Source organism: Pseudophryne corroboree, unplaced genomic scaffold (genome assembly GCF_028390025.1).
Source record: "Pseudophryne corroboree isolate aPseCor3 unplaced genomic scaffold, aPseCor3.hap2 scaffold_2025, whole genome shotgun sequence".
Lineage (NCBI taxonomy): Eukaryota > Metazoa > Chordata > Amphibia > Anura > Myobatrachidae > Pseudophryne > Pseudophryne corroboree.
Genome location: NW_026968666.1, coordinates 34242 through 47105, shown reverse-complemented (window position 1 = coordinate 47105; position 12864 = coordinate 34242). Strand labels below are relative to the sequence as shown.

The window sequence follows — 12864 nt, the reverse complement described above, 5'->3', positions numbered from 1 at the left end:
CAGACTGTTGTTAGCACGGAGTGGATACTGGCTGGAACCAGTTAAATAATAAATGAACTTGGGAGCGATGAAATATGAACTGAAATGTAGAACTTGAGAGCGGAGAAATAATAATACCGGTGGAGAGTGGTAAAGTGTAGAAAGGACACCGGCCCTTTAAGGGAAGCTGTACTCTGCTGGAAGCTGAGCTGGAAGCAGGTAATGTTGTAGCTGGAAACAGATGAATCCACAATGGATTGGAGAGTCAGGCTACACCGCAGGTGGAATGCTGGTGCGGGTCTCTATGGTGGAAGTCTTGAGACAGGAGCTGGAACCTGGAAGACAATCACAGGAGAGAGACAAACAGGAACTAGGTTTGACAACCAAAGCACTGACGCCTTCCTTACTCAGGCACAGTGTATTTATACCTGCAGCAAGGAAGGGATTGGCTAGGCAATTATGCAGATTATCAATACTGAGAACAGATTGGTGGAAATGATCAGCTGACAGAATCCAAGATGGCTGCGCCCATGCAGACACTTGGAGGGAAGTTTTGGTTTGTAATCCATGTGGTAATGAAAACAGTAATGGCGGCGCCGGCCACCGGAGACAGGAGGCGCCAGGCTGACAGATGCACATCCAACCACGCGGACACGAGCTTTGGTATAACCCCATGGTTCTTAATGTGACCCCAGCATCCTCTAGGTCCTCTAGGTCGTATGAGAAAATAGGATTTTAATACCTACCGGTAAATCCTTTTCTCTTAGTACGTAGAGGATGCTGGGCACCCGTCCCAGTCCATACTGTGTCTGCAGTTATTACTTGTGGTTATACACATGTTGTGTTACGGTTCTGGTCAGCTTTTTGCTGCAATTGTTCATGCCGTTGGCTTGTGTTCTGTTGAATGCCACGTTCTGCGGCATGCTTAAGGTGTGAGCTGGTAAGATGCTCACCTTAGTTTAACAATAAATCCTTTCCTCGAAATGTCAGTCTCCCTGGGCACAGTTCCTATAACTGGAGTCTGGAGGAGGGGCATAGAGGGAGGAGCCAGTCCACACCCTTTGAAAGTCTTAAAGTGCCCATGTCTCTTGCGGATCCCGTCTATACCCCATGGTTCTTAATGTGACCCCAGCATCCTTTACGGACTAAGAGAAAAGGATGCCCTTGTGTACTATCCTGACTTCTCCTCCCGTCTGCTTACTTTGTGCCTTCCAACGCACAATGCGAACTACAGGTGGTGCTGCAGGGCCCACACCCTTTTACTTGCCTTACAGAGCAGCTCTGGAGCTGTTACAGTGCCCAGCTGCTGCAAGAAATCAGCATGAATGCTTCAGGGGATTGGGCATGGCCAACATGAGCCCCACACCAAAGGAGGGTGGGGGTGTTTAATGCGAACTAGGGGTCATCCAAGCACTGCAAAAGGCCGCCATGCCCTGCATGCCCCTTTTCTCTTTTTATATGCAGATGAGGGTTCCAGCCAACTTTGGCCCACTGCTTGGATGACATCACCGTATGCAAATCCGTCTGCTGCAGACCTTCCCCCAGGAATGCTTGTACTAGTTGTTGGATATGGTTTGATATTTGATGGTGCTTCAGTATTAGGCAGCCTTCCGCCCTCCCATGTTCATCTGAAAAGATGTGGTCTCCCTGCAGTTGTTGTCCCCAGACGAGAGTTCCCTTGTGCTTCCTCAGTTGAATCTCCTTAACTTGACGGGGGAGGGGCTGCCCGAGCTGCCACCCTCCCCAGCCCTATCCCAACTCATACTTATTTTACATATTAGATCTCTTGATCATGAAGATTGTTCTCACAGGGTTAGGTTCATCCATTATATTTTAAAATAGGAAGGTACAAATTACATATTTGAATTGCATCTATGTGCTGGATTCAAATGCCCCCCCCCCCTTCCTTTCTCAATTGTGCCCGTCAGCAGCTATTCTAAGGTTGCTGCCAATGGGTGTGACACATTAATTTCTTCTGTGGGGTACACTGGACTCCACAAGGATTCACATTGGGGTGTAGAGTAGGATCTTGATCTGAGGCACCAACCGGCTCAAAGCTTTTGACTGTTCCCAAGATGCTCAGCGCATCCTCCTCTATAACCCCGCTTCCATGAACAGGGAGCTCAGTTTGTAGTTGGTGCCTTCAGTAGCAGGCCACTTAACAGGGGCCTGCCTCAGGCAGCCTATTCTTAGCTATTAATTTTGACAAGAAAAGAAGAACTTGTTTTATGAGAATCTACAAGGGCTGCAGCAGGCTAGGTCTAATAGACATCTTTACTGCAGCTTCATCACTCCCAGCGGCGCTGTATACTCCCGTGCCCTGGTTGCTGGGTCACTGCAGCGGAGGCTCCGGTTTCTTCCTAAGGTCAGTCACACACACACCGCCCTTCCGGATCACGAGGCCGCTGATTAAGGGGAGCGTGGCCGTAGGGGGTGGGCCGTGTGCGCACTGGGGTGGACACTGATTACTGGGCAGCCGCTCCACTAGCCACCAGGTACAGTTAAGGAGCACAGGTCTGGGGGTTTTTCTCCTATATTAACCCAATTTTGTACTGCCCGCAGCGCATTGTGATAGGTAATAGGGCCTGATTCAGGTTGGATTGCAATCACAATAAGCGATCCAACTGCAAAAATTGCTAAGAGCATACGCATGTGCCTGCATGCGATCGCCTCTGCCTGTCAATCGGGGCAGGGGGGGAGAGTGGGGTCAGCAACACTCCATTTCCAAGTCAGGGATGGAGCAGTGCGGGGGCAAGGCTTCAAAATGGGGTCTGCAATGGAGGAGACACAGGGGGCGTGGTCACAGCGGCTGTATGACATCACATTCAGCCGCTGTAATCACAAAAATGGTGGCGGCTTCCTGCGCGCACATACAGTCTGCACCAGCAGGAGGCTACACCATTGTTTATGATCACGCTGAACTGCAGTGCGACTGCAATTACAGCATGGTCAAGAAGGGAGGTGTCATACTGGGTGGCCATGCCCTGTCACTGTGCAGGAGCCAGCACCGCTTACACACTAGTCCCCGGGTGCAGCCCCCAACCCCCGGGACACCCGGAGCAACAAAATGTAGATTCAGGCCACCAGGCCACGCCCCTACCTATGAAATAATGCCTCCTTTTTACCATTGCGCTGCTTATTTGGACGCACTGCATTACAATCTCCCTCGCCACCTCTCTGGGTGTCACCAGTGATAGTGACACCTCTGAAATGCTTGTAGCAGCTGGTCCAAAGATCTATGCCTCAAGCCCTGAGTGTTTGCCCTTGTGACTTGTTGATCATCATAGCGAAGCAGATGCTTACAGAAAACTGCAGGGGCTTAGATTGAAAATAAAAAAAATTGATGGGTATAAGGTAGAGAGGAGCGGGTTCGGTTCTCCGAGAACCGAATTCCCCACGAACTCCACGTGGTTTACACTGGTCTGAGGCAGGCTCGGTTGTTCCCGCCTGACTCGGAAAACCTGAACAAGGGAAAATGTCATCATCCCGCTGTCGGATTCTCGCGAGATTCGGATATTATATATAGAGCTGCGCGTTGCCGCCATTTTTACTCGTGCATTGAAGAGAGAGCGGAGAGGACGTGGCTATGTTCTCTCAGTGGAAATCTCAATATCAGTGCTCAGTATCAGTGGTTACTTATTGCTGCTCAGTAATACTAGTAGTGTGTCTCTCCTGCTCAGTGTCAGTTCTCAGTAGTATCCTCATCAGTGCTCAGTATCACTGTTCATTGTCTTGTGCTGCATTGTGTTGCTCAGCATACTACAGTACATTACTAATAGTCCAGTGCTGCATCTTGCTGCTCAGTGTCAGTTCTAGTATCCTCATCAGTGCTCACTATCACTGCTCATTGCATTGTGGTGTTCTGTATACTACAGTAATATAGTAACATATAGTAACATAGTTTTTGAGGTTGAATAGAGGCAAATTGCCCATCGTGTTCAACCTGTTTTAAGTTGTGATGATTCTACATACTTGCTGAATAATGTTTTATGACTAGTTAGCTACTATAACTCATGTTACCCCCGGATTAACCATGTTGATATTTTAAGTATTATAACCTTGGATAGCTTTTTCATTCAGAAATGTATCCATTCCTTTTTTAAATCCAATTACAGAGTCCGCCATTACCACCTTCCCTGGCAGGGAATTCCACATCCTGATTGCCCTAACAGTGAAGAACCCTTTCCTCCATTGCATTCTGAACTTTCCTCCAGTCGCAGCGAGTGACCACGTGTTCTTTTAATAAATAATTCCTCTGATAACTCTTTGTTATGTATCTTTACATATTTGAAGATATTAATAATATCTCCTCTTAGGCACCTCTTTTCTAGTGTATACATATTCAGCCTAGTAAGTCTTTCCTTATAGTCCAGTACTTTTAGGCCTTTAATCAATTTAGTCTTCAGGATCTCTCGGACTTCCATGAGCAGCAGAGTAGTGCAATGGAAGGATGCTGGGCCCATAACCCAGAGGTCGATTAATCGAAACTATCCTCTGCTATGTGCATTTTTTTTTATAATTAAAGTAATCAAAAACTGGGATTGATATTTTGGCTCTTTTATTTTTACTTAAAGTACAATAACTTTTATCATTTTAATTTGTTTTAATAGTATATTGACAGCATTGTTTTCTTTAAAAAATCCACTTAATTTTCTTTACCCTATTACTGAAATGGTAATTGACAAAAACAAACTACATTGTCACCAGAAGAGCAATGCAAAATGTACAAGTGATATATTAAAATCATCTTCCATCTTGAATTTCAATGATGCATTGGGACAACAATTTTGTGAGAAACATCTTCACCCATAAAGAAAGATTTTCTTAATTCCTTATCTGTGTGCTGATTAGATATTACCTTGTTTTCACATTAAACAGACTTCCACATGAGAAAGCAGCAAGGATGCAGTAACGTTTATGTGTCCTGGTGTAAACCTGTATTTTTTCAGTAGACATTGAAATGAGGATGCATCTTGCTGCCTTTCCAATGTAGCAAGTTTAATTCAGTAATAGGTGAAAAAACATTCCTACAAAGGTGTTAATCAGAGACTTGGCTTTGTGGACACTTTTCAGAGAGCAAATTTGTTAGCATAAAAATAAAGTCAGAAAATGAAGAGCTGTTTAATCACTCAATTGGACTTTTCTGCCAGCATAGTTTTTTTTTCTCTGCAACCCACTGCTAAATTGTGCTTCCTAGCTGTTTTTTATAAAATCACTTAATCAAATCTAACTCTGATTACATCAGAGAAGGCCAGGTACCCTACACCATAAGAGGGGGTTTGAAATTTTGACTTGTCTACTTAAAGATCACCAAAATCTGATCACAAGGTCAATTACATCCCTGGGTGGGATTGAACCACCAACCTTTTGGTTAATAGCCAAACATGCTAACCGATTGCACCACAGAGACACCTCGTAAAAGTCCATTCTGACAAAGGCTAATAAGCATTCATCTAGAACGTTTCCTAGAAAAACTTTAAAAAGTCAATAATCTGGAGAGTTTTTGTAAGAAACACATTGCTACTTTCCCATGATGAGTGAGTGCTTCAGGATCTCTTGCACTTACATGAGCAGCAGAGTACTGCAACGGAAGCATGCTGGGCCCATAACCCAGATGTAGGCAGATTGAAACTATCTTCTGCTATATGCATTGTTTTTTGTTAATTAAAGTAATCCAAAACTGGGATTGATATTTTGGCTCTTTTATTTTTACTTAAAGTACAATAACTTTTACCATTTTAATTTGTTTTAATAGTAAATTGACAGTATTGTTTTCTTTCAAAAATCCACTTAATTTTCTTTACCCTATTATTAAAATGGTAATTGACAAAAACAAACTACATTGTCACCAGAAGAGCAGTACAAAATGTACAAGTGATATATTAAAATCATCATTCCAGCTTGAATTTCAATGATGCTTTGGTGCAACAATTTTGTGAGAAACATCTTCACCCATAAAGAAAGATTTTCTTAATTCCTTACCTGTGTGCTGATTAGATATCACCTTGTTTTCACATTAAACAGACTTCCCCATGAGGAAGCAGCAAGGATGCAGTGACGTTTATGTTTCCTGGTGTCAACCTGTATTATTTCAGTAGACATTGAAATGAGGATGCATCTTGCTGCCTTTCCAATGAAGCAAGTTTAATTCAGTAATAGGTGAAAAACCATTCCTACAAAGGTGTTAATCAGAGACTTTACTTTGTGGACACTTTTCAGAGAGCAAATTTGTTAGCATAAACATAAAATCAGAAAATGAAGAGCTGTTTAATCACTCAATTGGACTTTTCTGCCAGCATAGTTTTTTTTCTCTGCAACCCACTGCTAAATTGTGCTTCCTAGCTGTTTTTTTATAAAATCACTTAATCAAATCTAACTCTGATTACATCAGAGAAGGCCAGGTACCCTACACCATAAGAGGGAGTTTGACATTTTGACTTGTCTACTTAAAGGTTACCAAAATCTAATCACAAGGTCAATTACATCCATGGGTGGGATTGAACCACCAACCTTTTGGTTAATAGCCAAACATGCTAACCGATTGCACCACAGAGACACCTCGTAAAAGTATATACTGACAAAGGCTAATAAGCATTCATCTAGAACGTTTCCTAGAAAAACTTTAAAAAGTCAATAATCTGGAGAGTTTTTGTAAGAAACACATTGGTACTTTCCCATGATGAGTGAGTGCTTCAGGATCTCTTGCACTTACATGAGCAGCAGAGTACTGCAACGGAAGCATGCTGGGCCCATAACCCAGAGGTAGGCAGATTGAAACTATCCTCTGCTATATGCATTGTTTTTTGTTAATTAAAGTAATCCAAAACTGGGATTGATATTTTGTCTCTTTTATTTTTACTTAAAGTACAATAACTTTTACCATTTTAATTTGTTTTAATAGTATATTGACAGTATTGTTTTCTTTCAAAAATCCACTTAATTTTCTTTACCCTATTATTAAAATGGTAATTGACAAAAACAAACTACATTGTCACCAGAAGAGCAGTACAAAATGTACAAGTGATATATTAAAATCATCTTTCCAGCTTGAATTTCAATGATGCTTCGGTGCAACAATTTTGTGAGAAACATCTTCATCCATAAAGAAAGATTTTCTTAATTCCTTACCTGTGTGCTGATTAGATATCACCTTGTTTTCACATTAAACAGACTTCCCCATGAGGAAGCAGCAAGGATGCAGTGACGTTTATGTTTCCTGGTGTCAACCTGTATTATTTCAGTAGACATTGAAATGAGGATGCATCTTGCTGCCTTTCCAATGAAGCAAGTTTAATTCAGTAATAGGTGAAAAACCATCCCTACAAAGGTGTTAATCAGAGACTTGGCTTTGTGGACACTTTTCAGAGAGCAAATTTGTTAGCATAAACATAAAATCAGAAAATGAAGAGCTGTTTCGTCACTAAATTGGACTTTTCTGCCAGCATAATTTTTTTTCTCTGCAACCCACTGCTAAATTGTGCTTCCTAGCTGTTTTTTTATAAAATCACTTAATCAAATCTAACTCTGATTACATCAGAGAAGGCCAGGTACCCTACACCATAAGAGGGGGTTTGAAATTTTGACTTGTCTATTTAAAGATCACCAAAATCTGATTACAAGGTCAATTACATACCTGGGTGGGATTGAACCACCAACCTTTTGGTTAATAGCCAAACATGCTAACCGATTGCGCCACATAGACACCTTGCAAAAGTAGATACTGACAAAGGCTAATAAGCATTTATCTAGAACGTTTCCTAGAAAAACTTTAAAAAGTCAATAATCTGGAGAATTTTTGTAAGAAACACATTGGTACTTTCCCATGATGAGTGAGTGCTTCAGGATCTCTTTCACTTACATGGGCTATTAACCAAAAGGTTGGTGGTTCAATCCCACCCAGGGATGTAATTGACCTTGTGATCGGATTTTGGTGATCTTTAAGTAGACAAGTCAAAATTTCAAACCCCCTCTTATGGTGTAGGGTACCTGGCCTTCTCTGACGTAATCAGAGTTAGATTTAATTAAGTGATTTTATAAAAAACAGCTAGGAAGCACAATTTAGCAGTGGGTTGCAGAGAAAAAAATAACATTTTAAACCTACCGGTAAATTTTTTTTCTCGTAGTCCGTAGAGGATGATGGGGACTCCGTAAGGACCATGGGGGATAGACGGGCTCCGCAGCAGACATGGGCACTTTAAGAAAGACTTTAGATCTGGGTGTGCACTGGCTCCTCCCTCTATGCCCCTCCTCCATACCTCAGTTAGAGAAACTGTGCCCAGAGGAGACGGACAGTACGAGGAAAGGATTTTTGTTAATCCAAGGTCAAGATTCATACCAGCCACACCAATCACACCGTATAACTTGTGATATACTACCCAGTTAACAGTATGAAAACAACATAGCATCAGTCCAAGACCGATGAAAACTAACATATAACCCTTATGTAAGCAATAACTATATACAAGTCTTGCAGAAGTAGTCCGCACTTGGGACGGGCACCCAGCATCCTCTACGGACTACGAGAAAAAGATTTACCGGTAGGTTTAAAATCTTATTTTCTCTTACGTCCTAAAAGATGCTGGGGACTCCGTAAGGACCATGGGGATTATACCAAAGCTCCCAAACGGGCTCCTGCGGATGACTCTGCAGCACCGATTGAGCAAACAGGAGGTCCTCCTCAGCCAGGGTATCAAACTTATAGAACTTTGCAAAGGTGTTTGAACCCGACCAAGTAGCAGCTCGGCACAGCTGTAGTGCCGAGACCCCTCGGGCAGCTGCCCAAGAAGAGCCCACCTTCCTAGTGGAATGGGCCTTGACTGAATTAGGCAATGGCAATCCCGCCATAGAATGCGCCTGCTGAATCGTGTTACAGATCCAGAGAGCAATAGTCTGATTTGAAGCAGGGGTGCCAATCTTGTTGGCTGCATACAGGACAAACAGTGCTTCTGTTTTTCTGACTCTAGCCGTTCTGGCCACGTAAATTTTCAAAGCCCTGACCACATCAAGGGACTCGGAATCCTCCAAGTCACGCGTAGCCACAGGCACCACAATAGGTTGGTTCATATGAAAGAATGAGTCCACTTTTAGCAGGAATTGAGGACGGGTCTGCAATTCCGCTCTATCCATATGGAAAACCAGATAGGGGATTTTATGTGATAAAGCTGCTAATTCCGACACTCGCCTAGCGGAAGCCAAGGCTAATAACATGACCACCTTCCAAGTGAGATATTTAAACTCCACCATTTTAAGTGGTTCAAACCATAACCTTAACACCACGTTAAGGTCCCAAGGGACCACCGGAGGTACAAAAGGAGGCTGAATATGCAGTACTCCCTTCCCAAAAGTTTGTACTTACTTCAGGAAGAGAGGCCAATTCCTTTTGAAAGAAAATGGATAAGGCCAAAATCTGAACCTTAATAGAGCCTAATTTTAGGCCCAAATTCACTCCAGTTTGTAGGAAGTGAAGGAAGTGGCCCAGGTGGAATTCTTACGTATGAGCATTCCTGGCCTCACACAAAGAAACATATTTTCGCCATATACAGTGATAATGTTTAGATGTCACGTCCTTCCTAGCCTTTATTAGCGTAGGAATGACCTCATCTGGAATACCCTTTTCCGCTAGGATCCGGCGTTCAACCGCCATGCCGTCAAACGCAGCCGCGGTAAGTCTTGGAACAGACAGGGCCCCTGTTGCAACAGGTCCTGTCTTAGAGGAAGTGGCCACGGATCTTCTGTGAGCATTTCCTGCAGATCTGGATACCAGGTCCTTCGCGGCCAATCTGGAACAATGAGAATTGTTCTTACTCCTCTTTTTCTTACTATTATCAACACCTTGGGTATGAGAGGTAGAGGAGGAAATACATAGACCGACCGGAACACCCACGGTGTCACTAGGGCGTCTACAGCTACTGCCCGAGGGTCTCTTGACCTGGTGCAATACCTCTGTAGCTTTTTGTTGAGGCGGGACGCCATCATGTCTATCTGGAACAGTCCCCACCGACTTGCAATCTGTGCGAAGACTTCCTGATGGAGTCCCCACTCTCCTGGATGTAGGTCGTGTCTGCTGAGGAAGTCTGCATCCCAGTTGTCCACTCCCGGAATGAACACTGCTGACAGTGCGCTTTGATAAAGCTAAATATTTATCTTATTTAAAACCCTTTGTGAGGTCTAAGAACACTGTACGCTATTTGCGTATGGAGTACCGTAAGGGTACGCTCGTTGCGTAACAATCGCTTAGCCGTGGTCGAGACGCTCAAGCGTCACGTTCGCTCACGGCCAAGAGATCACAGGCAGGCACGCTATTGGCTGCTGACTAACGTAATGGTTCGCTATAGCGTAACGGACGCTGTATCGGGAGCGGGCTGCTCGAGCGATACAGACGCTCACGAGAATACGCTGTTGGTATCGGGCACACTTATAGGTGAGCGACTACCGTAATGCTACGCTATCAGCGTAGCAGACGCTCGAGACCACGAGGAGATCACGAGCGGCGCCGACGCTCACAATGTTAAACCTTTATGTCTAAACCACAAACAATGTAATTTGCTGTAAAACCTTAGTGTAGAGATAGGGTGTAAATGCAACACTGTATAACCTTATTAACTCAAAAGCTGTTCGAGCGTCACCGACGCTCTGAGAATACTTAACACTATAAGAAATACACAAATACCGTGCTTAGGGTCCAACGCCTAATATATATATTATGAATGTTATACTTGCAAAAGAATTAATACAATACAAGTCATACACTACAATATAACATAGACTAACTAACCAGGTAACTACACAGTAAATACAATACAAGTACGTTTAAGAGAAAATGAGAGAAAGAGAAGAGAGAGAGAGAAAGATATGGCCCATAATAACAAGAAAAGACAATATGATTACGGAGAAAACTTACGCACAAAGGAAACGATCGCATGCGCCTCTGGACATCCAGCTCCCGATTTTCAGCAATGATAACCGATGAAGAGTGAGTGCTGGATGTGATCGGCCTGTCTATTTATGCCCCACACACAATACAATTCAATGGTCCCTACAATCTCATTGTTCATTGGACACAGGAATTCGTCTTCGCATTATAACAAAAGGTCATAGGTTGATTCATACAGGTGGGCTGTGACTATTTCCAACAGCTCAGGTGGGAGGGAAACTGGGTTTCCCGCCGCATGGATAAGTAAGTGCAAATACAGTAAATGTTCATAAACTTCTTATGTCCATAACTATTCGCACGAGCGATTGATCCGCTTCAAACCAACACCGGAATATTGCTAATTAAATACTCTTCCGATGGATACTAAACACCACTGTATTACTCCTGTCTGACCCTTCGTATCAAACAATGAGGGATCTCTCTGTCCAGGAACATACTACATTAACTAAACTTTCAGAATCTATCAAAGGGACCATAATCTACAAAATGCATTATATGGTGAAAATATGTAACGAAAGAGTCGCCCGCTAGACGCACACAATCTCTACCGTAAATGTGCATACCGTGCGCCTGCGGGTGCCCGCAACAGCGAGTATGCGCACGCACGGGAGAGCGCACGCATGCGCAGCAGGGACACATATGAGGTGCAAATATGGCAGTGTGCATCGTGATATTTTTCTGACTTTGACAGTCCACCCTTTGGCAGTCAACAATAACTGCCACTTCCTAAAACATTTCAAAAAGAGAAAAATATATGTCAGGGGTTAATACATTTACATGGTTGGGTAGGGGAGGAGAGGAGAAGGTAGGAAAAGGGTATGACCTAGTGAGATAGCAGAAGCATGTGTGTATGAATCCATGTTTGGGGGGTCATGTATCATCGTGCCGTACGTGTTTTAAATCAAGCTTCGAGGTATTGCGAAGTATACATTTGAATTCCTTCTTATCCCGTGGTACGGGTCTGTGGATGGGCTGTCAAACTTTACCGAGCTTTTTTCGGATTTTGGTTGTAACAAAAATGGGGAGCACATTTTAGTTGATGATACATGAATGGGGGAATATGTGATTGCTGATATCTGTGCCTGTATTCCCTATACTATGTGTGTAATTACCTGAAGGTTGTAGAGATGAAGAAAATACATAATTACGGTAAATGCAGTGGTATTCTATGTCAGGTTAATGAACAGTCGTCGATTGAGGTCTTGTTTGGTGTCTGTTGAATGCAGTCTTCTTTGTGCTTTTGCCCATAAGGTGCGAGCAAAAAGCTTTGTCAATGTCCATAGATTTACAAAAGTGTTGGGCTAGCGTAATTTTAAAATTTCTAGGGAAACTGGGGATCTATGGCATAGTTCATCAAAAATCTGTGTATAAGGTTGTCAAAACTTCTTCTTTAATCCATCTGTTGTCTGTATATCGGCTCATCAAATTCCTCGTCCAAGTGGGTCTTTTTACCTCAGAGGAAAACGGAAAAACAGATGAAAGAAACGGACCGTAGAAATCGCATTACAATTTCCTCACTCCTTAAACTCATCACCCTGGTACTTCGTTTGCACTTCGTTAAAGCCTGACCGCATCTAAATATCAAGCCAATCGTTATGATAACACCTAAGATACATAGGAGAAACTTCCCTACATCCATTATAACTCCTTGAGCCCATTCTCCTAAACCGGAGAACCAATTTCGCGGGTTCAACCATGACACCCAACTAGTCAGCTCATTACTCACAGCAGCAAGGGTGAGATTGTGTCTCCTGCGAAATTCCCACTTCAATTGGAGAATATCGTCCATCTTTTGGTCTATGACCTCGACCGGGTCCTCGGTACTATTCGTTATATATGTGCAGCATTTCACGCCGTACTGTGTTGCCAGTGTGACACAATATCCACCTGTTACTGCTGTGAGATAATTGAGAATCATTCTATGCTGAACTAGTTCTGTTTTATAAGCTTGA

The 12864-nt window shown here is 43.1% G+C and overlaps 1 non-coding gene across 1 annotated transcript; it reads right to left on the bottom strand.

Annotated features, from left to right (window-relative positions):
• Positions 1 to 5315: 5315 nt before the first annotated feature.
• TRNAN-AUU (transfer RNA asparagine (anticodon AUU)) lies at positions 5316 to 5389 on the bottom strand. The gene has a single exon. It is a non-coding gene; the product is annotated as a tRNA-Asn (tRNA).
• Between the last annotated feature and the right edge of the window lie 7475 nt (positions 5390 to 12864).